This window comes from Myotis daubentonii, chromosome 7, assembly GCF_963259705.1.
Source record: "Myotis daubentonii chromosome 7, mMyoDau2.1, whole genome shotgun sequence".
In the NCBI taxonomy this organism is placed as follows: domain Eukaryota; kingdom Metazoa; phylum Chordata; class Mammalia; order Chiroptera; family Vespertilionidae; genus Myotis; species Myotis daubentonii.
In genome coordinates, this window is record NC_081846.1 from 77,404,237 (window position 1) to 77,430,951 (window position 26,715).

At 41.8% G+C, this 26,715-nt stretch overlaps 2 protein-coding genes across 17 annotated transcripts in view; one reads left to right on the plus strand and one right to left on the minus strand.

The window, feature by feature from the left end:
* R3HDM1 (R3H domain containing 1) overlaps window positions 1-4,161 on the minus strand; it is a 185,841-nt gene extending 181,680 nt beyond the window's left edge. For 9 of the 16 annotated variants that reach the window (XM_059704578.1, XM_059704579.1, XM_059704585.1 and 6 more), the window contains exon 1: window positions 3,993-4,159. The gene's annotated coding sequence lies outside the window, so the exon portion shown is untranslated. Of the gene's footprint in view, window positions 1-3,992 lie in introns of all 16 variants that reach the window. The other 7 variants (XM_059704589.1, XM_059704583.1, XM_059704580.1 and 4 more) reach the window with 3 other exon arrangements.
* Window positions 4,162-4,759: 598 nt separating this feature from the next.
* ZRANB3 (zinc finger RANBP2-type containing 3) overlaps window positions 4,760-26,715 on the plus strand; it is a 221,098-nt gene continuing 199,142 nt past the window's right edge. The window contains exon 1 of the mRNA XM_059704593.1: window positions 4,760-5,089. The gene's annotated coding sequence lies outside the window, so the exon portion shown is untranslated. The remainder of the gene's footprint in view (window positions 5,090-26,715) is intronic.

The following is a 26,715-nucleotide window of genomic DNA, read 5'->3' on the forward strand; positions in this document are numbered from 1 at the left end:
CTTCTTTCCCAAGAGGAATTTTAAAATGAGGGCTTTATGTTCATTTAAGCCATAGCTTTGCATACATATACAGAGATTTTTTTTCCCTTCCCACATTGAAATTAAATCCCAAAGCTTCCCTTTCCAGTGGGGGCTAACGCAGCAAGGTAAATTTGCAGTTAGTTAAACTTCCATCTTATACTGTAAGGTGATATTTTGTACCAGTTATGGGACTTCTTTCATGTATAAGATAGGTTAGTAAAGTTAATTGTACAACTTCCTCACAAAAATAATTTATATCCATCACTGATCAAACTAAAGTTGGAAGAAATCAAATTATAGTACTTTAAACTCTTAGACAAGACAATATCAAATTATTGTCTTTCAAGAAGAAAGATCAAGAATAAAAACATGTAGTTTATTTCCCATGAAGGCTATAAAAACAGTAATTTAAACATACTATGTGTTCTAATATCTTGAAATAAGGCTTAAAACCTTACAACTTGCCTAGCAGTGATCTTATAAGTAATTTTTTTTTAAAGTCACAAATTTACATTTTAGAAGGTACAGAAAGAATAACACCAATCATAAAGTGTAGGCATTCAAATGGGAAAAAAAATTTAAGTTAATAGGCATGTGTGGAGACCAAGAAGGTAAGAAAAGGGAAAATATTAAAGGATAAAACCTGGGAATAAAAAAAAAAAAAACCTACTGGAAAATTAGGTAGAGAACTAGCTTTGACCCCAGATTAAATAACATCTCATTTCAATCATCAGGTAATGACTAATTTAATTGAATTCTGGAAAAATACACATGTTCACACCTTTATCAGGTACAAGCTAATTTGCTTAATTATATAACATATACTTATTGAGAAGCAAAGTTAACTTAAAATTTTCTTTGATTTTTGCACATGTCTGTACTATCAGTAAACATTATCAGAATTCAGAGATTAATTGGGAGATTATTTTACCTTTTTTTAAAAAAGGTTACTATTATATGGAGAAGAAACTGACACACTCCTTTCTCTTTAAGATAACTATCTTGTTTAGTTATCTTAAGTTATAAAAAATAAGTTATCACTGTATGCAGGTGTCACTATAAAGACAAGAGTATTGATTCTGTGGTTTGGAGCTGTAAGAACTATTTAACTGCCATTTGCAACCACACCTCTTTGACACAGACTGCCCAACATATTTACAAAATATCATGAGAGTGAAATTTCCTAAATCAAGTAGCGACAATGTTTATTATTGTAACATTTTCAAGAATGGAAAAAATAAAACATCAACTTTCAGTGCTTCTTTATTTTGAGGAATTAACATTAACTCAAATGGGTATAATCAGCTATTCTAAAGGGCAAGTACAAGAAAATCTCTTTTATTACTTGGCAAAGCATGATAATGCTTACCTTCTGCATAATAACTTGAAAAAGCTTATTTCAATTTCATAAAATTTTCTACTGCTATTGTCATGTAAGTCTCCTGAAGAAGCATCCAACTGTACTGGGTTCAATAAGTTGGGAAGTCTGCCATAACATTATGTCCCTCAGCTCACTAGTCAGCATAAGGTGCAGCTGCCTTGAGCCCTGGCCAGACATTACTGTCAGAAGACTTCATAATAAAATTGTTTTCATGCTAACCTTAAATTTGTCCAACGGTACAAACTCCAAGGACACTGTATGGGATAATCAATTTCTCACATAGCTTTAACTTTGAAAAATGGCTAGCTGCAGCCCAGGTGGCGTGGCTCAGTGGTTGAGCATTGACCTATGAACCAGGAGGTCACTATGATTGATTACAGGTCAGGGCACAGGCCCAGATTGCGGGCTCAATCCCTAGTGTGGGGCATGCAGGAAGCAACCGATCAATGCGTCTCTCTCATCATTGATGTTTCTCTCTCTCTCTCCCTCTCCCTTCTTCTCTGAAATCAATAATAAAATATATGCTGTATAAAAGAAAATGGCGAGCTGCAAACTGCCATTTAAGTCACTGTATAATGAAAACCCCCATAGTACTCCTCACTAACAGAACATTTCTGAGGCTGCAACACCTAGTGTGAATGAAAAAAAATTTTATTCTCTTAGTATGCATGAAAATAGCAACAGTTAATATTTAATCATACATACTATGTGTTAGGCACCATGCTACTTTATCTCTAGACTTCACAACTCCATGAGTTAAGAATTACCATCCCCATTTTGCAGATGAGGAAACTGAACTGAGGCTCATAGAAGGGTCCCACCGCTAGCAAGAGAATGCAGAAGCCTCCTATATTTTTATCAGCCCTTCTCTGTACATAAGGCACATGAGATCTGAAAGCATCGATTATATAATTTATTAGTTAACCCACAAGTTTTAGAAAATGCGAGGCTGAGCTATGTACGCTGTGCCTACTTCGTGGGGAACTGAGGGGCCTTACCTTTCAGAGTTTATGCATTCCGTTTTTAAAAGTGTAACATATCCAAATTTCTCCCAGGCCCTGACTAGGGATCTATGCCAATTCTGTATCTAGGTGTATTAATTATGGAATATGGAAGATCATTAAACCAGTATAATTTTCTCAAAACACTGAAAATATTGTGTAACATTTAGTCAAAACTCAGATATTTCTTCAGAACCCAAGTTTATGCTGGTAATAAGCCTCAGAAGTAGGCCTAGAATTTTACCACTCATTACAGACATGTCTACGATAAATTATAGAATCCACTGTTCGAAGACATATTTACCCAGGCAAAAAAGCAAGGAGTGAAAAGATGAGTACTCAATGTGTGAGAAGAAGCTATTTGGTCTCAAATATGGCCAAATATGCCAACTTTTGTTAAACTTAGGTGTGTCCACTTACTCTAATCACACCAGAATCCTACTATATTAAATATGACATCGGTCTTACTATTTCAAATATTATACATAGGTGGGCTTCCCGTTTGACTTTATCCTTTCATTACTTAAAAGTTCTTTTAATCAATGACATTTAAGCTAAAAGCAAAGGGTTTCTTCAGAATTACAATTAGGCAAAACCATATATATGTATATATATATATATATATATATATATATATATATATATCACACACACAATTTTCTTTTCTGTTAGACTATCTTATTAGAAAAAAATCATCTGTTATTATTTACTACGCCTTAAAAGCACCTCTTCACCTTTTACTTAGTTGACGTGCTATCCCGGGTCAACTAGACACGAGGCATGATAGCCTCAACAATCGAAGTTTCTCTAAGCAAGCAAGGTCAAAGAACAGAGGCACCTTCGCACCCAGGAACATAAAAAAGAGAACGACAAAAAACCTCACACACACCGGGCTTCGGGGGCCATCCTAGGGCTCAGGCATAACGCGTGTAAATCTGATCCCCGGAGTGCGGGGCACTGACAGTCATTCAACTTTCTTTTCGATCTCCCCATTGTGCTTGTCCTGGCACTACGGGCAAGATGTACCGACACTTCACCAAATGCCTTCTCTGCTGTCTGAACATTCTCGCGGCGCCAGGCCGGGGTCCGCGGCCATGGGGCGGGCCGGGCAGCCGGGGGCAGCGGCGGCGGCGCCCGAGAGAACCACGCGCGGCACCCGTACCCGGCAGGCCTGCTGCGGCTGGTTCCCGAGCCTCCGGGGCTGCAAGGGCCGCGGCAGCAGCCATGGCAGGGACGAGGGAACCTTTCCCCTGCCTCCTCCGCTAGGCCTCGAGGGGTTTGCTTTTCACATGGCCCCCGGTTGGGGGCGGTGGGCAGCAGGTAGTGGATGCAGCTGCACCCGCAGCGGCGGGCCGGGAGAGCCGGGCTCCCTCGGAACCCGACCTGCTGGTGGGCTGGCATCAGGCACCTTGGCGGGGCCTGGCTGGAGGCCGCCGGCTCGGTGGGGAAGGCCACCTTCTCTCTCACACACCACATCTCTCCCCAGCCTGCCTCCTTCTCCGTTAGCGCTACCGGTTGGCCGGCGGGGGAGGGGAGCGAGGCGCGTTATTCCCGGGGAACTGGAAGGGGGAGGGGACGGCATCACTTACCCGCGTTACTGAGGAGGAGGAGGCGGTTGGAGCGCGGCGCGGCGGGGCGGCGGCGGGGCTGGGTGGGTGCAAGTCAGAGTCTTACGAAAGGGAATTAACCCCATCACCAGCCCGGACACCGGCTCCAGCGGCAGCCGCGGCTGGCAGAACCCGCCCCTTCCCACCACGTACTAGCTCCGCCTATTTGTTCTCTTTGAGGGCAGTCGACAAATCATAGGCTGCATACCCTCGGAGTGACATGATGATCATCCAATCACGCCTAGACAAACGGCCTTCTCTCCACCCCTTCATCTCCTCCTGGGCCGCGGGAGAACCGTGCCAAGTCTTCCTCCACCCTCAAGGGACATGGGACCAATCGGTGATTAGTATCCGCCCTTGAAGGACGCAAAGGGTAACCAATGGAAAAACTAAGAGGACAGCCATTTTGCCCACTTGAAAAAGAGCCACCTTTTCCCACGAGTTGGAGCCTGAGGTGGGGGAGTTGTGGGAGTTTTCCCTGACCTGGAAATATTGGAAAGACAACCATTTTTTCAAGGAGCATTTATAATGCTTTGTAGGAGTAAAAGAAAATTTTCATCCTCCATGTGGGGAGATGAGAGGAACGCTGCTTAAAAGCTTGACTCCTCCCCTTAGCGGTAACGGGTTCTAAGCCGAACACCTGGTTTCTCTAAGGAAGGCGGGGTGATGGCCCTTCTTGATCTAGAAGAGCGAACTACACTTCCCAACATGCTTTGCTCCCGCTCAATCCTTTTCTCAGTTTACTTCCCTCGGCAGCCTGACGGGAGTTGTAGTTTTGGGGAGGGATCCAGCTCGCCTCCTTGACCAATAAGAAGGGACAAACTTTTGAATAATTTGGAGTTTGGGGAGGAGAGCTAGTTGAGTTGAGCCTGCAGTGAATCGGGTTCACCGCAGTAACGGAAGAGATGAGGGATAGAAGAGCAAGGTAGAGCAGAGTTTTCTCAAAACACCATAGCTGGTGTCGATTCCTGGTGTTTGAACTGCTACTTTCAGTTTGCCCCTTTGAAGTCACTTCCGCTTTGGGCGGATACAAGCCAAACGTGTGGCGGGAGTTGGAGATTCTTCAGCGGATACACCAGGTGTGGCCATCTGGGAGTGTGATGGCGGGCAAGTCGATAGTTTCTTGCGTGAGAAATAGAAAATGGAACGTAATTTAATTGCATTTTCAGAAAGAGTGGGTGAGATGGGGTAGGGGTAGTTCCTAAGTCCATAATGCCTCTCTAAACCCAACCTTCAATCCCAGAGTCCCATTTTTCTTGTGTTTGGACTTGCTCACTATTGCACGCATTTATTTGTTGTGTGGGCCTCTAATGCCTTTAGCCGCTGTCGGTACGCACGGCTTAATGCCATCAGTTTGACGAAAAAAACGGCTCTGAAGTTCTGAGCTAACTCCTTCCACTTGTACAAACGTCTGAAGACTAGTTCAAAGGAAAAAATGTTCCAGAAGGGTTCAGGATTGATGCTAAAAAAATGGTGACTTTACCTTGTTGTCGCTGAGTAAAGCATACACGTGGCGACAGGTCCAGCTGTAATACACTGATGAATAAAGATATTTATGTACTTTGGAGCCCATAGCCTAATTTTAGCACATTAGGCTCTGGTTTATGCCCCCCTTCGGATGCAAAATTGAGTGTATTTTTTGCTGTTTGACGTTTCCTTTGAGTTACCTTGGGAAATTCATTGAATTAAGAAGACGCAGGAGGAAAGAGAAGGTTTTTCCTCCCCAAGACTAAACTCATTTCTCTATCATTTTGACTAAGACTTTCTCAGATAAATTCTAAGTTTTCCCCAGGGTCTCATTGAGACTTACTTTTATAAACAATCTTGTAAATATTTATTTAGCACTTATACTGTATTAGGCACTATACCAGCCTTTGGGGATAAAGCAGTGCCAAAAAGACAGGCATTCTTCTTTGTCCAAAAGTAGTGAGGAAGACAAAGGCCAAAGAAAATTAGAGGTAATGCTTTCTTGTTTAATATTTTTAAAAAATTATTTCAGAGAGGAAGGTAGAGGGAGAGATAGAAACATCCATGATGAGAGAAAATCAGGAGTAGGCTGCCTCCTGCACGCCTCCTACTGGTGATGGAGCCAGACACCCAGGCATGTGTCCTGACCAGGAATCCAACTATGACCTCTTGGTTCATGGGTCTGTGCTCAACCACTGAGCCACATCGGCCAGGCTACTAATTTTTTAATCTCTCTAAATCAAGTTTTCATTAGTCATGTTTTGTGTATTCATTCTGTCACCTCTTTCCATTCTACCTGTGTATTAAAGTAAGCATATTTTCTCCCCCTTTTTTTTAACTGAAGCACTAAAAAGTCTTTGTCTAATACTCATAAGTTATTTATGCACCAACTAGATGGTAAATTTTATAGTTAACTAGAGGCCTGGTGCACAGAAATTTGTGCACTGGCGGGGGGGGGGGGGGCGGTCCCTCAGTCCGGCCTGTGCCCTCTCGCAGTCTGGTACCCCTCGGGAGATAATGACCTGCTGGCTTAGGCCTGCTCCCGGTGGCAGAGGGCAGGCCCAGTCCCTAGGTGCAACCCCTGGTCGGGCTCAGAGCAGGGCCGATTGGGGAGTTGGGGCGCCGCCCCTGTCATGCACAGAGCAGGGCGGATCGGGAGGTTGCGATGCCACCCTCAGTCACGCTCAGGGTAGGGCCGATTTGGGGGGTTGGGGCACCGCCCCCAGGCACACTCAAGGCAGGGTTGATGGGGAGGTGCGGCGCCACCCCCTGTCACACACAGAGCAGGGCCAATCAGGGGGTTGGGGCGCTGCCCCCTGTCATGCACAGAGCATGGCCCATCAGGGGGTTTGGGGCTCTGTACCCTGTCACCCACAGAGCAGGGCCAATCAGGGGGTTGGGGAGCTCCCCCATGTCACGCACAGACCAGGGCCCATCAGGGGGTTGGGGAGCTCCCCCGTCACGGTCACGCACAGAGCAAGGCCGATAGGGGAGTTGGGGCACCGCCCCCTGTCACACACAGAGCAGGGCGGATCAGGGGGTTGGGGCGCCGCCACTCTCACACTCAGGGCAGGGCTGATGGGGAGGTTATGGCTCTACCCCATCACACACAGAGCAGGGCCCATGGAGGAGGGGTTGGGGCACCGCACCCTGTCACACACAGAGCCGCAGGGCGATCAGGGGGTTGGGGAGCTCCTCCCTATCAGGCACAGAGCAGGGCAGATAGGGAGGTTGTGGCACCGCCCCCTGCCACACACAGAGCCACAGGGCAATCAGGGGGTTTGGGCCCTGCCCCCTGTCACGCTGATCCCGGTGCCGGGAGGTCTCGCGGCTCCGCTGATCCCGGTGCTGGGAGGCATATTACCCTTTTACTATATAGGATAGAGGCCTGGTGCACGGGTGGGGGCCGGCTGGTTTGCCCTGAAGGGTGTCCTGGATCAGGGTGGGGGTCCCCACTGGGGTGCCTGGCCAACCTGGATGAGGGGATGATAGCTGTTTGCAGCTGGTCACACACCCTTCAGGGTGGGGGTTCCCACTGGGGTGCCTGTCCAGTCTGGGTGAGCGGCTGAGCGCCGTTTTCAGGCTGGCAGGTGACTGAAGCTCCCAACCTCTCCTTTTTTTCTTTTCTTTTTTTTTATTCTGGGATTTATTTACCTTCAATGCCTGTCACTGGAGCTGAGAGCCGGCTTTAGCTCTGAGGCTTGGCTCCAGCTCTGAGGCCTTGGCTGCTGAAAGCAGGTATCTGGTTTGTTTGGGTTCTATAATTGAAACACTGTTGCAACTCCAGCTCGGACTGGCTGGCTGAAAGCATGGGGATTGTTTAGCTTCTATAATTGCAACATTGTTTCTTAGACTGTAGCTCAGAGGCCGGCAGCGGCAGGCGGGGAACCTTGGCTTCCTCCATCACTGGACGCTTCAGCTGCCTGGCTGCCGGCCACCATCTTGGTTGGCAGTTAATTTACATATCACCTTGATTAGCCAATGGGAAGCGTGTCGGAGGTATGGTTAATTACCATGTTTGTCTATTATTAGATAGAATGATACATTTAAATCTATCGTGAAAAATTTGAATGATATTTAGGAACAATCTGTGTGACGTATAGTTCTTAAGAAGTCACTTTCAGTTACTATTCATTTAGACAGTTAAGAGTCTGCAATCAGAAATCTAATAATGTCATTTTGAAAATCTTGGATCTTTACTATTTATTTGTCAGGTCATAACATATCAAAATGTATTATTCACTTTTCTTCCGACTCATTGCACAAGCATTTCATAGAGATTGCTGGATTCAGGGGTGCTCTCAAGGAGCACAGACCAACAAGCAGGCAAACCACCAGAATAATGCAGCAAGTGCAGATCTATGTACTAATGTTCTTAAAGCACAGATGGAGTATGCAAGAAAAAAATCCCAGAAATCTTCACTGAGGAGGTATTATTTGAGTTGTCTTTTAGGATGAAAATAAGTTTGTCTGGCAGGCTAGAGGAGGTGGGGAGTAGTATCTGCTTTAATCATTCTTGACTCAGTTTGCTCTGCCACTAGGAAATATATCATATATAGCAATAATGAGACAAATAAAAGGGATCAATTCATAATTTGTGTTAAACCCTTCCAATAAGTTACAGAATGTAGTTCATAAACCAAGTTATGAGTCAAATTGTAACTTCTCAGTATGTCAATATATTCTCAATTTGTGAAATTCAGTTGTTCATTTCTCATTGTTCATATAGATGTTGCTCTTTATAATATTCATTGAAAAAACTTTGAGTTATAGATCTATATTTTTTAAACAAGAAAATAAGTTTTAAGTTGTAGACTTATCTGCATGGGTAATATAAATATTCTACCACATTCTGAAATGGTTTATTCTTTGGGAAAATGTTGCAGTTTGATTTTTTTATTTCCATAAGACTTTTTAATAAAAAGAATTGCATAGTAAAATGCAAGTGAGACATTTTAATAATTCTTTTTAATTAATTGCCAGCATTGTTCTTTTTAAATTTTTAATCTTTAATTTCTTTATTGGTTAAGGTATTACATATGTGTTCTCATCCCCCCTTACCCTCACTCTCCCCCCCACCCCCGACTCATGCTCTCATCCCCCTGTTGTCTGTGTCCATTGGTTGGGCTTATATGCATGCATACAAGTCCTTTGATTGATCTCTCCCCCTTACCCCCACCCTCCCCTACCTTCCCTCTGAGGTTTGACAGTCTGATTGCTGCTTCTCTGTCTCTGGATCTGTCCCTGTTCATCAGTCTATGTTGTTCACTATATTCCACAAAGGACTGAGATCATGTGCTATCTTCAAGAGAAAACTTTCAAAACATTACTATACTATGAATAAATAAAAATTATACAATATAAAATTACTATGAATTTAAAACAAAGGCACAACTCAATAATAAGGGAAAATGTTTTTAGAGTGCACTGAATTTTTAACCTGTAAAAAGTGAAAGCTATCCTTATTATACAAAACATAATTTTAGATACTTTAAGCATTCTTGGGTAGACACTGTAGAAAGTACTAGACCTTTTAGAAAGTATTTTATAGTGCGCTTAGTATTAGGTATACTTGAATGAGGCAGAAAATGATGGCAAGCATAGAGAGGATTTTGAATCTCAACAGGATATATATACATCATTTTTTTTTTTAGAAAATGGGGGAAATAACAGTATAATATATACAAATAATACTTATTAGATATCCTATAAAAAAATAAGAATAGTAAATACCAACAATGGAATTGGTAGCATGTAAGAAATTTTATTTGCTTTGCCCATTTAACAAAATTCCTGTTGGAACAGATCAATATATATTACTTTGCAATTACATTCTAGGCTCCAGTACATGCTATCTTAACAAAGAACACTTTCATAGAAATGTTAGGGCTGAGTAGAAGGGAAGGGTATTGCAGTTTCTATTCTAAAAATTCTAAAATGTTTATAAAGTCTTTTGCATCACGCATAGATTCATGAATGGCACATGTAGGGGGTATAGTAAGTTGCATAGAGGGTAAGGCAGTATCTGGGATGTGTGGTCTGCCTTGTGCTATGTGGTATTAAAAAGGGCCGTCTGCTCATATTGCTGGGATGGTTGTAGAGATGGTGGTGGTAGAGGTGCATAAAAATGTTGGCTCTAGATCTGCAAATGCACTTTCCTAATTAATCAAGGACATAGTATACGTACTGACTACCCATATATCCCTTACTGTGTCAATATAAAGTCAGAGGAATATAATGTGTTCCTCCTTTCTAGGTTATGCCATTTCAGCTATTAAAATGGAAGAAGTTATTCTGTTGAAGCTAACTTGCATTAATTAAAGAACTTTATGTTACAAACTATAGGAAATGGCTTAGGCTAATTGAGGAAAAAAAATCAAGAACTTAACTGAACTTAGTAAAGGAAGGCTAATGACTTAGTCACAGTTTAAACAGCCCAGTATTTCAAAGGAGAGGAATTGAAGCAAGCCTCGCAGTGGAAAAACCTTCATTTGAGTTGCAGACAAAGGATAACTCACCACTACCACCATCTCTAATATCTCGCTCTCCTGTTTTACTCTTCCAAGTTATCAGTACAGATTGGTCATGGATAGATGTTTACTCGGGATAACTAGGTCGGATGATGACAGGAAAGTAGAGAAGTAATGACTTTACTTAACTAGTCTGACTTGCCTACATATTTGGCAGAAAACAGAGCCTTTTTTCAAAGGAAGAAGTAAAAAATACTCAGATAAAAACAACAGCAGCTGTAATCCATCTCTTAGCTTCTGTGTACTTGTGGACACACGGGTGCACATATAGTTCTTTTACGTGTGTTTTTATGGGGAAGAATGCAGCACAAAATGAAAAGTTACAAGATCATCTAATATGTATACATAAAGGTGTCCAAAATACCATAGTACAGGTTTAAGCTTTAATAATTTCAAAAGGGTAAAAGCTACAAATTATAAAGATCATTTAAAAGTGGATCTATTTTATTTTCCATTTTCCCGTATAGTTTTGGGAATTATAAATAATACTTTTTGAATTTTAATTTTTTGTTTCATATTCTCTGAAGATGGCAGAGAGAAATTAACATTGGTAGTTAAAAATATACAAAGTCAAATAAGTATAAATGACATGCATGTAAATAAAAATGGAAATTGTGTTTTTCAACAGTTAGCTGTCACCCTTCTAAAGTTATTAAACTTAAATATGCACTATGACATTTTAGAAATCTGTATATATACACGTTAATCTAAATATTAGAGTGTCTTGTAATTGTTCATTGTGTGCTCATCCTTCCCCATGGATACATATGTATAAGGAGTGTACATACACCTGTGTTTCCACAAGTTCATAGAAGTTTAGAGGCGGATTTTAATTGCTTTTGCTTTCATCCATGCAGTACCTTTTTATACTTCCACAATGTGTGTCTTCCAGGCACATAATGGTGCAGCTGAATACACTAGAGGAAGATATTGAAAAAAGGTTTATCTTCTTTTAAAGAAAGAGATATAGAAAAATATGTAAATTTGTAAATTTGTTAACAAAGACCAATTGCATAGAAATGTGGGGTGAATATAGGGGAGAAGAATTACAATCTGTACTATCAAGATTTTTTAGTGTTTGCAGTCTTTTGCATTAAGAGTGTTTTCATGGAGGGTATATAATAAAGTTGGAGAAAGGAAAGGCAGTATCTGGAATAGTGTGGTCTGACTTCTTGTCCGTTAGGAAAATGGTGGATGGTATTAAAAGGGACTGCCTGCTGAGATAGGTGGTAGGGTGTAGAGATGGTGGTGGTAGATATGAGTATAAAGGTTGGACACTATGTCTGCTTGAAGGGAATGAGCCTGCTTAGTGGAGTCTAACCTTCACATCCTCTCTTTTAGGGGCTGAAAAACAGTCTCTTTAGTTGTACAAGTTTGTCTTCATGGCAAAATGTTTGTCTTTAGCGTCTAAATAATGCCTTCTCTTTTTTCTCCTTCCTCCTCCTCTTACGTGCTTTGAACTTTAGATGAGAAATGGCGTTATGGAAAACATGGCAGCTGAAGCCCTCCCTGATGCCATACTCCACATGGTCCTGGAGGATTTTTAGGCTCGGGAAGACCCTGCAGCAGGCCATGCACCTGAACCCGCTGTCCAGGGCCACCAGCCACTCAGGCGTCTTGGCGCTGGGATACCCGCCCTGAGGTGGAGGCTGTGCTGGACTGTCAGCCTCCTCCCTGTTCTCCTGGGCTCTGCTGTCTAACATGGGCTCATGGGCAATTAGGTGTTTCTTCTCAGACATGTGAGAGATGGGGACATTTTTATGGATCTTTCCAATATAGGTCATTTCTTCCATTTTGATTTTTTTTGAGGGGGGCTCCCACCCTTCCTTTGTATGGTATAAGACGGCCACACCCCTTTTCAATTGTACATGCATATAGTAAATTTTCATGGGCCTTACATCTGTCCCATGTACTGGGGACATAAAGGGCTCATTATGATTAGGTGTATGGGAAGGAAAGTAGGTATGTGAATAGTCAAAGGAGTTCTCCGTTTTCTCCGAGTCCTGGGCTACAGGCTTCTCCTTGATTTCTAGGAAAGAAAATTTGAAACATAAAAAGATTAGAAAATATATGTAAGGACTGTAGGAGTTAAGGTTACACATGCAGTATGTGACCATGTGAAGTAAAAATAGATATATATGTGATATTTCAGAATTCTGTATGTGGTGTGCTATATCTGAGGTGTTTACATGGTATAACTATATCAGAATGAAGATTGGGGTTGAGTCGCATGTTCTTGTAGAGTTGTATGTATATTCTTGGCCATATCTTAGAAGTGTTTCTGTGTTGCTAAAAGAGAATGGCAAATCGGTGAATGCATGCTTGTTATGTAGTATGACAGCGCATGTGAACAGTGCAGGAGTGGCACCTGTTTTAATGTGAGACAGGGAGACTGAGTGTGTTATGTGCTTTCAGAATGTTTAGATCTATGAAGGTCTTATGGCCTGGTGGATGAAGTGACATATGATTAGTAGGGACACAACAGATGAAAGTTCATTTCCTTCAGGGCATGTGAGTATTCTATAGTTTGACCTAAAGAGGTTATCTGTGTGAGGGGAAGGAGATTACTTATGGAACTTGTGTGTAAATGGGTGAGTCTGGAAATGATTGTGTGAAGGAATGAGGGTGAGAGTGCATCTAGGTAATGCTGCTAGGGAATGGGAAATACAGATGAAGAAGTAAGGCTGTGTATATAAGAGAACAAGGGAAAAGAAGGAGAAATGGAGCCTTACCTGGTAGGAGGAGGACAGATGTGTGAGTGGGTGAGGATCGGATTTTGTGCTCATCTGAGGGGAAGGTTCTAAGGAAACTCTCATATCCATGTCAGCACTGAGCTCTACCTCAGGCACAGCTGTCCCAGTGCTGTATGCTGGGGATTTGTGCTGCAGGACTTTGCCCAGTTCTGGAAGGCGCACTCTCTACCTGTCCCTCCACAGAAGCCTTAGTCCTAGTCCTTCTGCCCTAAAGCCCTTTCCTGTTTTTGAGGGGAAAGTGAACTAATAGGGAGCAGGCTGAGGAATTGACTAACAGCTCATGACCAAGCTCAGATCCCACCTTTGTATATTCCTTACCCTCCTCATTAAGACGGGTACTCTTGGATGGGGTGGAGACACCGATAGGATGTTGGGAGAAGGAAGACTTTTCTCCTGCAGCCGGACCACAGGCTGGGGTTTCACCGGGTGACTCGGGCTGAGGCACATTGCCTTGGCTGATGCGGCGTCCTGGGCAATGGAATAAAATAGAACATTGAGATGAGGCATTTCCTGAGGTCTGTGTCAACTCACAAAGTACAGGTCAAAGGACATGACATGTGAGGCATCATTGCTACACATGACACCTCTTCTCATAGAAATTAATATGAGTTTTCCATTTAAAATTCCATTAACTCCAAACTATAAGTAAACGTACTAAATGGTGTGTTTTGTGAATATCAGTGGGATTGGGTATGAAAGTGTTATTTGAATGTAATGTGCTTGGTGTTTAAATGCATAATGTGTTGGTTAAAACTGGATTAAGGTTTAATGTGAGGTTGATTTGGTACTTGCTAATGTGAATATGGGATGAACTTTGTGTGACTGAAAAGGTTAAGGTTATGTGTGCTTTCTGTCTGGTGTTAGTTCAGCACACATTTATGTATGTAGCATGCATTATCAACAATGATGTATTTATGTGCTTTATATATTATAGTAGAGGCCTGGTGCACAAAAATTTGTGCACTCGGGGGTAGGGGGTCCCTCAGCCAGGCCTGTGCCCTCTCGCAGTCTGGGACCCCTCTGGGGTGACCACTTGCTGGCTTAGGCCCGCTCCCCGGGAGATTGGGCCTAAGATGGCAATCAGACATTCCTCTGGCAGCCCGGCAGCCCTCGGGGGATTGTCCATTTGCCAGTGGGGAGCAGACCTAAGCTGCAGTCAGACATTCTTAGTGCTGCTGAGGAGGCAGAAGAGGCTCCCACCATCACCGCTGTACTGGCAGCCATCAGCCTGGCTTGTGGCTGAGCAGAGGTCCCCCTGTGAGAGCGCACTGACCACCAGAGGGCAGCTCCTCCATTGACCGTCTGCCCCGTGGTGGTCAGTGTGTGTCATAGTGACCAGTCATCCCAGTCTTTCTGCTGTTAGGGTCAGTTTGCATATTACCCTGTTACTATATAGGATAGAGGCCGAATCACGGGTGGGGGCTGGCTGGTTTGCCCTGAAGGGTGATCCGGATCTGGGTGGGGGTCCCCACTGGGGTGCCTGGCCAGCCTGGATGAGGGGCTGAGGGCCATTTTCAGGCTGGCAGGCGACTGAAGCTCCCGGCCTCTTTTTTTTTTTTTTTTTATTCAGGGATTTATTTACCTTCTATGGCTATCACTGGAGCTGAGAGGCGGCTCCAGTTCTGAGGCCCTGGCTGGCTGAAAGCAGGTATCTGGGTTTGTTTACCTTCTATAATTGAAACTCTGTTGCCATCACTGGTGCTCTAAGCTCTGAGGCCCCAGCTGGCTGAAAGCAGTTATCTGGGGTTTGTTTAGCTTCTATAATTGAAACATTGTTGGTTCCGGAGCTTGGAACTGGGCCGCGGCAGGCGGAGAATCTTGGCTTCCTCCACCACTGGAGCAAGCAAACCTCCTGCTCGCTTCAGCTGCGTGGCTGCTGGCCGCCATCTTTGTTGGCAGTTAATTTGCATATCCGGGTGATTAGCCAATGGTAAGCGTAGCGGAGGTATGGTCAATTACCATGTTTCTCTATTATTAGATAGGATTGTTTAGATAAGGCATGTTATTAATGAGAATATACTCTGAGACTAGAGCAGTTAGTGTATTTGCAAAATGTGAGGGAATAATTAAAGGGGATGTGGAAATGAAGTTATATAAAATAAAAAATACCTGTGATTTGATAAAAAAATGGCAGAGTTCAGAGGAGGATGTATAACATTAGAAATTAAAAGTATGAAAGATTGAGTTCTGAAGGGATTAAGATAGAATATGGGAACTAAGGCCTAGCAATCTAACTCTTAAGCATTCACTGAACAGAAATGTATCCATAGTGAAAAATACATGCAGTATATTACCCACAATATCACTTTTCAAGCAGCTCAGACTGGAAGCAACCCCAATGCCCAGATAATTATAGTCAATGAAAATATAATATTCATGCAATGATAAACATGTACCAAAAAGGAGCAAATTAATGTCACACACAACATGGATAAATTCCACAAATATATTGATTAGTGAAAGGCGCTAGAAACAAAGTATATACTGTGCCCTTGTATTTCCATAAAATTTAAAAACAAGGATACTAATCTAGCATCTTAGGAGCCAGAGAAATTATAACGGCTTGCATGGCATGGACAAAAATGCAGCATGGAGAATTTAGATGCATGTGGAATGTTGTAGGGAAATGAATGATGGGGACAGTGACAGCAAAGGGGTCTTATATGAGATGAATGTAAATGGAAAACTCTGGCTATGTAAATGTATGGATGTGATGGTGTCTTTGCCTGGGTATCTCTGCACTCTACCTCAAGTTCAGTTCTTGAGGATCCTACCACGTTGGGCGTGTAATAAGTTATTAGTGCTTGCCAGGATCCTGGAAATATGACATGTGCTGGGCCAGCTCATAGGAACGTATTCTTCCATGTTTCTCTGATGAAACTCTCATCCCCTTAGGCCCTCTGCCATGATTTCCTCAAATAGAACACTGTTCTCCACTGATCTCCTCGGGCTCCCTCCAGCTGTTTTCGGTTGCTTCTAAGCAGCTGTTCCTACTAAGAAGATGTAGAATCATTGGAGTATCTGGTTGTCCCGGGCAGCTTGTTGTCGGTTAATGGACAGAAACACTCAGCTTAACCATGGGTTCTGTCTAGATCCCACCTCCCTTTGCATCCTACTCAATAGTCCCTCCTTACCAGCATCATTTTGCCTGTCTTTGGAAGAGATGGAGGGAAAGCTCTCTGAGGAAGAGGCCTTCCATGCATTCTGGCCTTGAGTTAGGGCCACTACCTTGTGCCTGCGCTGCACAGCATCTCCTGAATTCAGCTTTGCTGGGAAATTAAATAAAAGTAATAGATACACAGCCCATTCCTGTAATTTGTGTATTTACCTGTCCTTTAAACAAAGCGTCTACCATGTACCACATTCATTGAGCACACACGACCTGGATGGGTAGTGTTATGTGGTTCCTATGAAAATATTAAATGCACGGAGTAGTTATGGTGCTAATATATGTCCTGGGTGACTGGGTTTGTTCAAAGCGGCTTCTTTGAAAATGGAACCGAGATTGCTGTCTTCTTTCAACCTGGACATAAAACTATGTTCTCTTTGTTAGCTTCCCTTGAAGGTAGTTCTGACCATGAGATTACATTGCCACAGTGGAAAATGATTGGAAACGACATGTGCCATTTCAGGCTTCGCCATACAAACCTTGAATGGGCTGCTCTGTGCTCTTCCGTTTCCTGACTGGCTGGAACGCTGGCATCTCAGAGGCTCCAGAACAGGACACTTTTTGATGTGGTGGATGGAATACTGGGAAAGAAAATTTTTGACGTAAGCAAGCTAGAAGATGTGTGTGAAATCTATAGGGGTTAAGATGTCCATGACCCACACGAGAATTTGGAGTGAAAGTTCATATACATATTCTATTTCAGAATTCTATGTGTGGGATCTTTGAGGTGTTTACATGGCATATCAATGTGGTAATGAGGATGTAGTTTTGTATGCAAGTATTTTTGGAATTGTATGTACGTATTAGAATATTTCTGGTGAGTGTTTTCCATGTTGGTAAAGAGGATGGGGATGAGTGTGTGCATGTTTGCAATGTGGTATGGCAGCACATGTGAATGGTGCAGGACTGGTCCTTGTTCTTACTGTAAGACAGTGAGACTGAGAGTATTAGGGGAAGGGTGTATGAGATCTCAGAATGTTCAGTTCAGTGAAGATCTGAAGGCGTGGTAGCTGAAGTGCCATATAGATTAGAAAGGAAACAGATGAAAGTAAATTTTCTTCAGGGCATATAAGTTTATTAGACTTTGACGTAAAGAGGTTTTCTGTGTGAGGGGGTGCTGCTTATTTATGGGATTAGTGTGTGCATATTATGGAATTAGTGAATCTGATAATGATTCTGTGATGAAGTGAAGGTAAGAGTGTATCTCTGTAATGGGAATGGAGAATGGGAAAGAGAGATGAAGAGGGAAAGCCTGTGTATATGAGAGAACAAGGGAAAAGGAGGACATACAGAGCCTTACTTGGTATGGACGATGACAGATGTGTGAGTGAGTGTGTGAGGATCTGACTTTGTGGTTCCCAGAGAGTAAGGTCTGAGTAAAATGTCACACACACCCATCAGCACTGTCTATTGCCTCAGTTTCAGCTGGCGCTATGTTGGAAATTAGTGCTGAGCGACCTTGCCCTGTCCTTGAAGGCACACTGCCTACTTGTCCCTCTGTGGGAGCCTTAGTCCTAGTCCCTCTTTCCTGAAGTCCTTTTCTGCATTTGAGGGGAAAATGAACTAAGTAGAGAGTAGGCTGAGCAATTAAGCTACATCTCTTGATCAAGTTCGGATCCCTCCTTTGTTTATTCCTTACCATCCTCATCACCACGTGTTTTTCTGAGCATGTGTATCTCCATACGCCCCTTAGATGGTGAGCAGATAACGTTGATAGGTCCACCGAAGGCAGACTTTTTCCCTTCTGCCTGGCCATAGGCTGGGGCCTCCAATGGTGACTTGGGTAGAGGTGTCTTGTCCTGGGTATTGCAGGGTCCTAGGCAATGGAATAAAAAAGAACACTGAGATGAGGCATTTTCTGGGGTCTTTGTCAATTCAAAAACTGCATGTTCAGTGGACATTACAGGTCAGGCATCATCATTTCACTTGACACTTGCTCTCACAGTAATTAAGGTGACTTTCCCATTTAAAATTATATTTATTCCAAGCTATAAGTAAACTCTTTTTTAAAAAAATTTTTGTTGATACTTGCTTGACTTTATTTTTTTTATTGTCTTATTGCTTAAAGTATTTCAAAGGGTATTACTTATGTCTCCTTCCCCGCCACCCCCGCCCTTGACAATCTCCTGGCCTCCCCTACCCCCAGTGTCTTATGTCCATTGGTTAAAGTCCTTCGGTTGATCTCTTACCCCTCTCCCTCCTGCCCCGCCCCCCCCCCCCCCAACCCTCCCTGGCCTTCCCACTGCAGTTTGACAATCTGTTTGAGGCAGCTCTTATTAAATGGTATGTTTGGTGGATGTCATTTGGATTGGGTATCTTGCATGTGATATTTCTGGAGATCTATCTATACAGATTATCAACAACTTTGAATCATGCCTGAAGGATAGTATGCAGGGATTAAAAGGTGGATATCAATTCAAATTCCTCATGAAAAATTGTGCATTTAGCAGATATGCGGTGTGATTTTTATGAAGTTCTTAATGAATATCAATATATTTATATTGCTCTTTATACTGATATATATATACACATATACATACAATGATGTAAAAGGATAAATTTTTATTTTTGAGGAAATTACACACTATGTTGTCACTGTTCCTGTTTCAATCTTTGGAAGCTCACTGCTGCTTAATTCACTGTTGAAGATTATTTTCATGTCTCTGGAATGTGTGCACCATAGTATTATTCATATTTATAGCAAAATGCCATGGTGAATGTAATGTACTTAGTGTTTACATTTCTTATGCGTTGGTTAAAACTGGGTTGAGGTATAATGTGTTATTGAGTTGGTGTTTGCAAATGTAAATGTGGAATGAGCTTTGTGTGACTGAGGAGGGTATGTGTGCTTTTCGTCACTGTGTTCGTTCAGCACATATTTATTGCATAATATGTAGATTGCATTATCAATAATAATGGACTTACGTGCTTTATATATTATGTTTTGTAGATAAGGAATGTTATCACTAAGATATTGTCTTTGAGACTAGAGCAGTTAGTATATTTCCAAAATGTGAGACAATAGTTATCGAATCTGGGTATGTGAAAATGAAGGTTTATAAGAGAAAGAATGCCTGTGCTTTGAAAATAATGGCAGAGAATGCAGGGACTATTTTGTCATACTAGATATGCCATAACAAGAAATTGCATTAGAAAGCAAAGTGTGAAATATTGACTTTTGAGGAGGTTAAAATAGAATATGGCCCCTATGGCCTAGCATTCTAATTCTTCAGCATTCACCACATAGAATTATGGTCATATTGAAAAATATATGCAATAGAGTGCCCAGAACATCACATTTTCAAGAAGTTCGACGTCAAAGCAACCTGAATGATCGCAAGAGTATAATCAATGCAGAAATAATATTCTTGAAATGATATACATATATCAATAAGGAAAAAAATTAACATCACGTACAACATGGATGAATTACACAAATATAGTAATGAGTGAAAGGAACTAGACACAAAGAATTATTGTGCCTCTCCATTTCCATAAAATTTAAAAACAGGGATACTGCCGAAACCGGTTTCGCTCAGTGGATAGACCGTCGGCCTGCGGACTGAAAGGTCCCTGGTTCGATTCCGGTCAAGGGCATGTACCTGTGTTGCGGGCACATCCCCGGTGGGGGATGTGCTGGAGGCGGCTGATCGATGCTTCTCTCTCATCGATGTTTCTGACTCTCTCTCTCTCTCCCTTCCTCTCTGTAAAAAATCAATAAAATATATTTAAAAACAAACAAACAAACAAAAAAAAAAAACAGGGATACTAACCTAGGGTCCTAGGAGTCAGAGAAATTATAACTCTTTGGATCATATGGAATTTTTATCCATGTGGAATATTAAAAGGAAATAGATGATAGGGAAAGTGAGTTCATAGGAATTTCGTATGTAATGAATGGGAATGGGAAACATTGGCTATGAAAGTATATGGATGTGATGGGATCTTCACTTGGGTATCTCTGCACTCTACCTCAAGTTCAGTTCTTGAGGATTCTACCACTTTGGGCCTGTGTTCAGTTATTAGTGCTTCACATGTTTCTGGTAAATACAACATGCCCTTGTCCAGCTCATATAAAAATATTCTTCCACTTTTCTCTGATATGCCCTCTCCCATTATTTCCTCAAATAGAATGCTGTTTTCTACTGATCTCCTTCGGCTTGTTCCAGTCCTATTACTGTGGTATTACTTGTTTTTCCCTTGGCATATATTGCTTCCACTGTTTATCCTATTAAAGATGATGCAGAAGCATTTCTGTTTTTGTCCTTGGCATCCTTGTGTTGACTATTAGGCAGAACTATTCAGCTCAACCCTGGGTTCTGATTAGATCCCAACCTCCCTTTTGCAGCCTTTTCGATAGTCCCTCCTTAGCAGCACTCTTTAGCTTGTCTTTAGGAGAGATGCAAGATAAACTGTCTGAAGAAGAAGCCTTGCATATTTCCAGCCTTGAGTTAGGGCCACTGCTTTGCTCTGTGCTGCAAAGCACCTTCTCATATGTATGTTCAGCTTTGCTGAGAAATTAAAAAAAATAATAGAGATATAGTTGATGTTGTTATCTGTGTATGTTAGTATATCTGTCCATTTAACAAACAAGAAGAGTCTACTATGTGCCATGTTCAGTGAGCACACATGGCCTTCATCTTCACTGATAGTGTAATATGGTTCTCATGAAAATATTAAATGCAGAGAAATATTTATTGTGTGAATATCTGTCATGGGTGACTGGGTTTGCACAAAGAATGTTCTTTGAAAATGGACAGAGACTGCTGGCTCCTTTCAACCTGGACATACTGCTATGTTATATTTATTAGCTTCCCTTGCAGGTAGTTCTGACCATGAGGTTACATTTCTACAATAGGAAATGAAGGGAAATGATAGGTGCTACTTACAGGCATCACCATACAAACCTCCTTTGTGCTCCTCCGGGCTCTTCTGTTTCCTAACTGACTGGGATACAGGCATGTTAAAGGTTCCAGGACCGGAAACATTTCGATGTGATTGATGGAATCCCAGGAAAGCACTATGAAATGTAAAACTAGAAGATGTGTGTGAAGGTGGTAGGACTTAAGATGGCCATGACCTACATGAGCATGTGGAGTGAAAGTTCACGTACATACGGTATTTCAGGATTCTGTGTGTGGGCTACTTTGTTTGATGTGATTACATGGTATAACAATGTGGGAACGAGGATGTGCTTTGTGTGCAAGTTCTTGCTGAGTGGTATGCATATTCCGGGACTTATCTGGTTGTGTTTTCCATGTCTGTGAAAAGGGATGGTGACTGAGGGTGTGCATCTTTGCTGTGTAGTGTGACAGCACTTGTGAACAACTGCAGGAGTGACACCTGTTCAACTTGAGATTTTGAGAGGGAGCCTGTTAGAGACAATGTGCGTGCACTCTCAGAATGTTCACTCCATGAAGGACTGAAGGCCTGGTTGCTGAAGAGCCATAAGGTTAGACACACAACAGGTGAAATTTCATTTCCTTCAGGGCATGTTAAGTTATCTGTATGGATTATATATGGAATTCGTGTGTAAATGGGTGAGTCTGAAAATGATTGTGTGAAGGAATGAAGACAAGAGTGTACCTAGGTAATGCTGCTAGAGAGTGGGAAAGATAGATGCGTGGTGAAGGCCTCTGTATATGAGAGAACTAGGGAAAGGAATTAGAAATGGAGCCTTACTGGGTATGAAAGAGGACAGAAGTGTGAGTCTGCGAGAATCTTTGTTTGTACTCATTTGAGTCTTAGGTTCTAATTAAGCTTTCTTACACCGATTGGCATGGTCCTCTACCTCAGCCACAGCTGTCCCAGTGCTGCTATGTTGGGGATTTGTGCTGAAGGACTTTGCCCAGTTCTAGAAGGTACACTCCCTACTTGTCCCTCTGCAGAAGCATTAGCACTCGTTCTTCTACCCTGAAGCCCTTTCCTGTTTTTGAGAGGAAAGTGGGCTAAGTAGAGAATAGCCTGAAGAATTGAGCTTCATCTCATGACCAAACTCAGATCCCACCTTTGTGTATTCCTTACCATCCTTATCAAGACAGGGATGCTTTGGTGGGGAGAAGACACAGATGAAAGGTTTAGAGAAGTCAATTTCTCCTGCTGCCTGATTACGGGCTGGGGCCTCCACAGATGTCTGACACTGAGGTGTGTCCTCTGGGATGTTGCATCGTCCTGGGCAATAGAATAAAAAAGAACATTGATGTGAGGCATTTTCTGAGGTCTGTGTCAATTCAAAAACTACACGTTGAGTGGATATTACATGTCAGGCATCCTCACTTCAAATGACACTTGCTCTCACAGAAATTAAGGTGACTATCACACTTAAAATTCCATTTACTCCAAACTCTAAGTAAGCATTTATTAAATGGTATGTTTGTGGATGTCAGTGGCATTGGGTATTTCTGCATGTGATATTTCTGAAGATCTACATAGATTATCAACAACTTAATGTCTTGTGTGAAAGACAGTGTGCAGGAACAAAAGTTGGATATCAACCCAATTTCCTCATGAAAAAGTGTACAATTTGGAAGTATGTGGTGTGAGTTTCATGAAGCATCTTGCATGTATCCATATATTTATATTGCTACCTATAGTGATATTGTTATACAGACAGAGATACAAAAAGATAAATTTTTATTTTTGAAGAAATTATATTATTATGTCACTGTCCCAGTTTCAATGTTAGCCAAGCTCAATGCTCATTATTCTCATCATATCTCATGAATGTATATGCTATGTATATTATTCATATTTGTAGCAAAATGCTATGGTGAAGGTAATGTGCGTGGTGTTTAAGTTTATAATGTGTTGGTTAAAACTAGATTAAGGTTTAATGTGTGATTGATTTGGTGTTTGCAAAACTGAATATGGATTGGGCTTTGTGTGACTGAGAAGGGTATATGTGCTCTTTGTGTGTTGGTTCAGCACATATTTATGTGTGTAGATTGAATTTCCTATAATGAAGGATTTGTGTGTTTTTCATATCATGCTGTTTAGATAGGGAATTTTATCACTGAGAATATTCTCTTTGAGACTAGTGAAGTTGCAAAATGTGTGAGGGCATAATTAAAGAATGTGAAGATGTAAAAATGAAGGTGTATAAGAGAAAGAATACCTTTGCTTTAAAAAAGATGCAAAGAGTACAAAAAAAAAAGAGTGTGCAAATTAGGAGGCCAGTAACATGTAATTGCCTTAGAAGTTAAAAGCATGAAAGAGTGAGGTCTGAAGGGGTTAAGAGAGAATATGGCACCTTAGGCCCAGCAGTCTAGCTCTTCAGCATTCACCAAGTAGAAATGTGTCCATGCTGAAAAATACTTGTAATAGAATACCCAGAGCATCACCTTTTCATGTAGTTCAGACACAAAGCAACAGAAATGCTCAGAAAAGTATAATCAATGGAGAAATTATATTCATGCAATGCCATATAGATTCCAAGAATGAAAAAGCTAAAGTCAAATGCTACATGAATGAATATCACAAATATAACGAAGAGAGAAAGGAACCAGACACAAAGTATGTATTTTGCACTTCTGTTTACCTGAAATTCAAAAGCAGGGATACCAATCTCACAAACAAAATAGAAAGAGGCATGGACACATAGAATAGACTGACCCCTCTCACAGAGGAGGAGAGAGGAGATGGGATGAGAGAAGGTAAAGGGATTAGCCAAAGAGCACATATGCATAATTGATAGACACAGACAACAGTGTTGTGATGGCCACAGGAAAGGGGGTGTGGGTTCGGGGGAGGTGGGCAAGACTTAAGGCGGTTGGGCAATGACAACACTTGTAATAGTACCAATGATAAAAATAAAGTTAAAATATGATGTTGCCAAAGGTCCCCTGGAAGACGCAGAAATCCCAAACAAGTTGGAAAGACCAGTTCCCTTGAGGAATGTGAGCTACCATTAGAACTTTGGGGTTGGCTCCAATCTGTCTCCCTCCCACCCCTGACCAACAGTTCTTCTATATACTGGTTGTTTGTTTACTTTTAATCTCCATAGTAACCAAAGTATTCCAGTTTTCAGAAAGAGCCAAACTTTCTCCTTAATTTAACCATCATTGTTAATGGTTGTTTTTTTGTTTTGTTTTGTGAGTGTGTGTGTGTGTGTGTGTGTGTGTGTGTGTGTAACCCATTTTTTCTTACATTTCACATAGTAGGCCCACATTTACATCTTCATAATCTAAAACATAGCAATTCATTTTTACCCCTGAGTAAATAAATTCTATCTGACATTAAACACTCATCCTTGCACAGTAAGTTTCAGTGTTCAAAGTCCTTCTCCCTCCACCCCCAATTTATTGCTCTCCTCTAGGAGCCAGACTTTCTTCTTGATTAAGAGGAGAATATACTATTAAAAAACTAGTAACAACATCATTTACTTACCAATGCCCTTAGGCAGAAATCAAATACAGGGAAATACATTTCCTAAGAAATATTATACTAATCAACCACTATGTCTCTAACAGAACAACCCAGAGTGACATGCTGCAGGTAGCACATGTCCTAAACCACAGTGACGAGGCCCTGGACATCTAAGTTTACTCTCAGACTCCCTGGGCCCTAAAAAGATCAGCATGCACACATCCATCTCAGTCTCTCAATGTCTCTCTCCCTCCTCCCACAGCCCTCTCCCTCTTCCCCTGGTTTATCTTCTTTATCCCCTTCTCTTCATTCTCTCTCTTCTCTCTCCCACCCACAACTCGCTCCCTTTCCTCTCTCCTCTCTCCCATCCTTCCTCTTCTTTCCTCATTCTCTCACTCTCCCTCTCCACCATCAAAACTAGGAATTCTCTACGTCTTTCTTTAGAAAACAGCACCTGGTTACCATATGCCCCGAGAATGTGCATAACACATACCTCTTGACGTCCTTGCAGTTTTGATGAAATGCCTGCCTTCCAGATGTTTCTGTTTCTTTTTATGCTTCATGGTTGAACTCTTTAAAGAGTCACTCAAATCAGATACCTTTCTCCCCCAACAGAGTTTGGGGTTCTCCCCCAAATGGGGTTCTCCCCCAAACTCTGCTCTCAGAGTTTGGGGGAGAGTGTCAGTTGGTGATGACAAAGAATAAAATTAACAAATAAAATCAATATAAACAAATTACTATCAATAATAAGACACTTGAGAGACCTCTCCTCTCACCAAATCACTACTCTGACCAGTCCTTAGGACACCACCAGGGCAGTTATGATGCACGTCATCGCCATGGTTTCAGTGGTGTTCTATGACCTGTGCATGACATCAGTGCACCCCAGCCACCCAACCAGTATTCACAGAACTACAAGGCTGCCACACCCACTGGCCAGAGTGATCCCTATAGCCAATGGAAACACTACCATGAACTTGAATTTTTTATTGTTTACTTCATATCAAAATGAGAGGATAGGTGACTCGAATGAAACAAAGGAAATAATTTTATATGTCTAGGATAACCACATTACTAATTCTCCCCAGTGGTGAGGCTAAGCAATACCTGAGAAAAGTAGGCTTAGAACTATGCCTGTGTCACAGAAAGTGGTATTTTTATGTAGTATATGCTATTGGCAGTTCTATTTCATGTATAAACATGAGTTATATGTGAGGTATGATTGGTGAATACTAGTATGTGTGGATTTGAAAATTCCATACAACTCTATCATTTATCGAGTATCCCCCACTATGGGGAATAGTCTCATACATTTTTACAACAAGCCATTTTCTCTTTGGCTATGCTTTTCCTTATCATGTCCCCAGAGGCTTGGGGAAAGTGGGAGCCTCTGGCCCTTGTCATGAATCCTGTTCTTGTCAAGCTAGAAGGTCTCATTTTCCAGGCTCTGTTCTAGGCCCCCATCTAGATCTTCTGGAAATGGTTGGGCTCTAAACAGGGTTTGAACTCTGTAGAGTCCATTCTACATCCCACCCACCACAGAATATGCCTCATCCCTTCAGAGCAATATGTATTTACTTAGCAGTTACATTAGAACTTGGCTGTGACTTAGCCTTCTCAGTCTTCCTTATGCCCAGTAGTCCCTGCCTCTGAGTCTTACCCCATGTAATCATGGGCAGTATTTTACAGTGCTATCACCAATACACTATTATAAATAGTGGTGGAAAGAGACTGCACTTGCGGTGGTGAACACAATAGAGATGATGTATTATAGAATTGTATCCTTAAAGCATATTTTTAAACCAATATAACTCCAGTATCTCAATAAAAATAAAAGAAACTACAAAACAATAGATGTCATTTAAAAAAGTACATTTTCAAAGAATTTTGTTACTTCCAGGCTCTTCTACTTTTCTCAATGT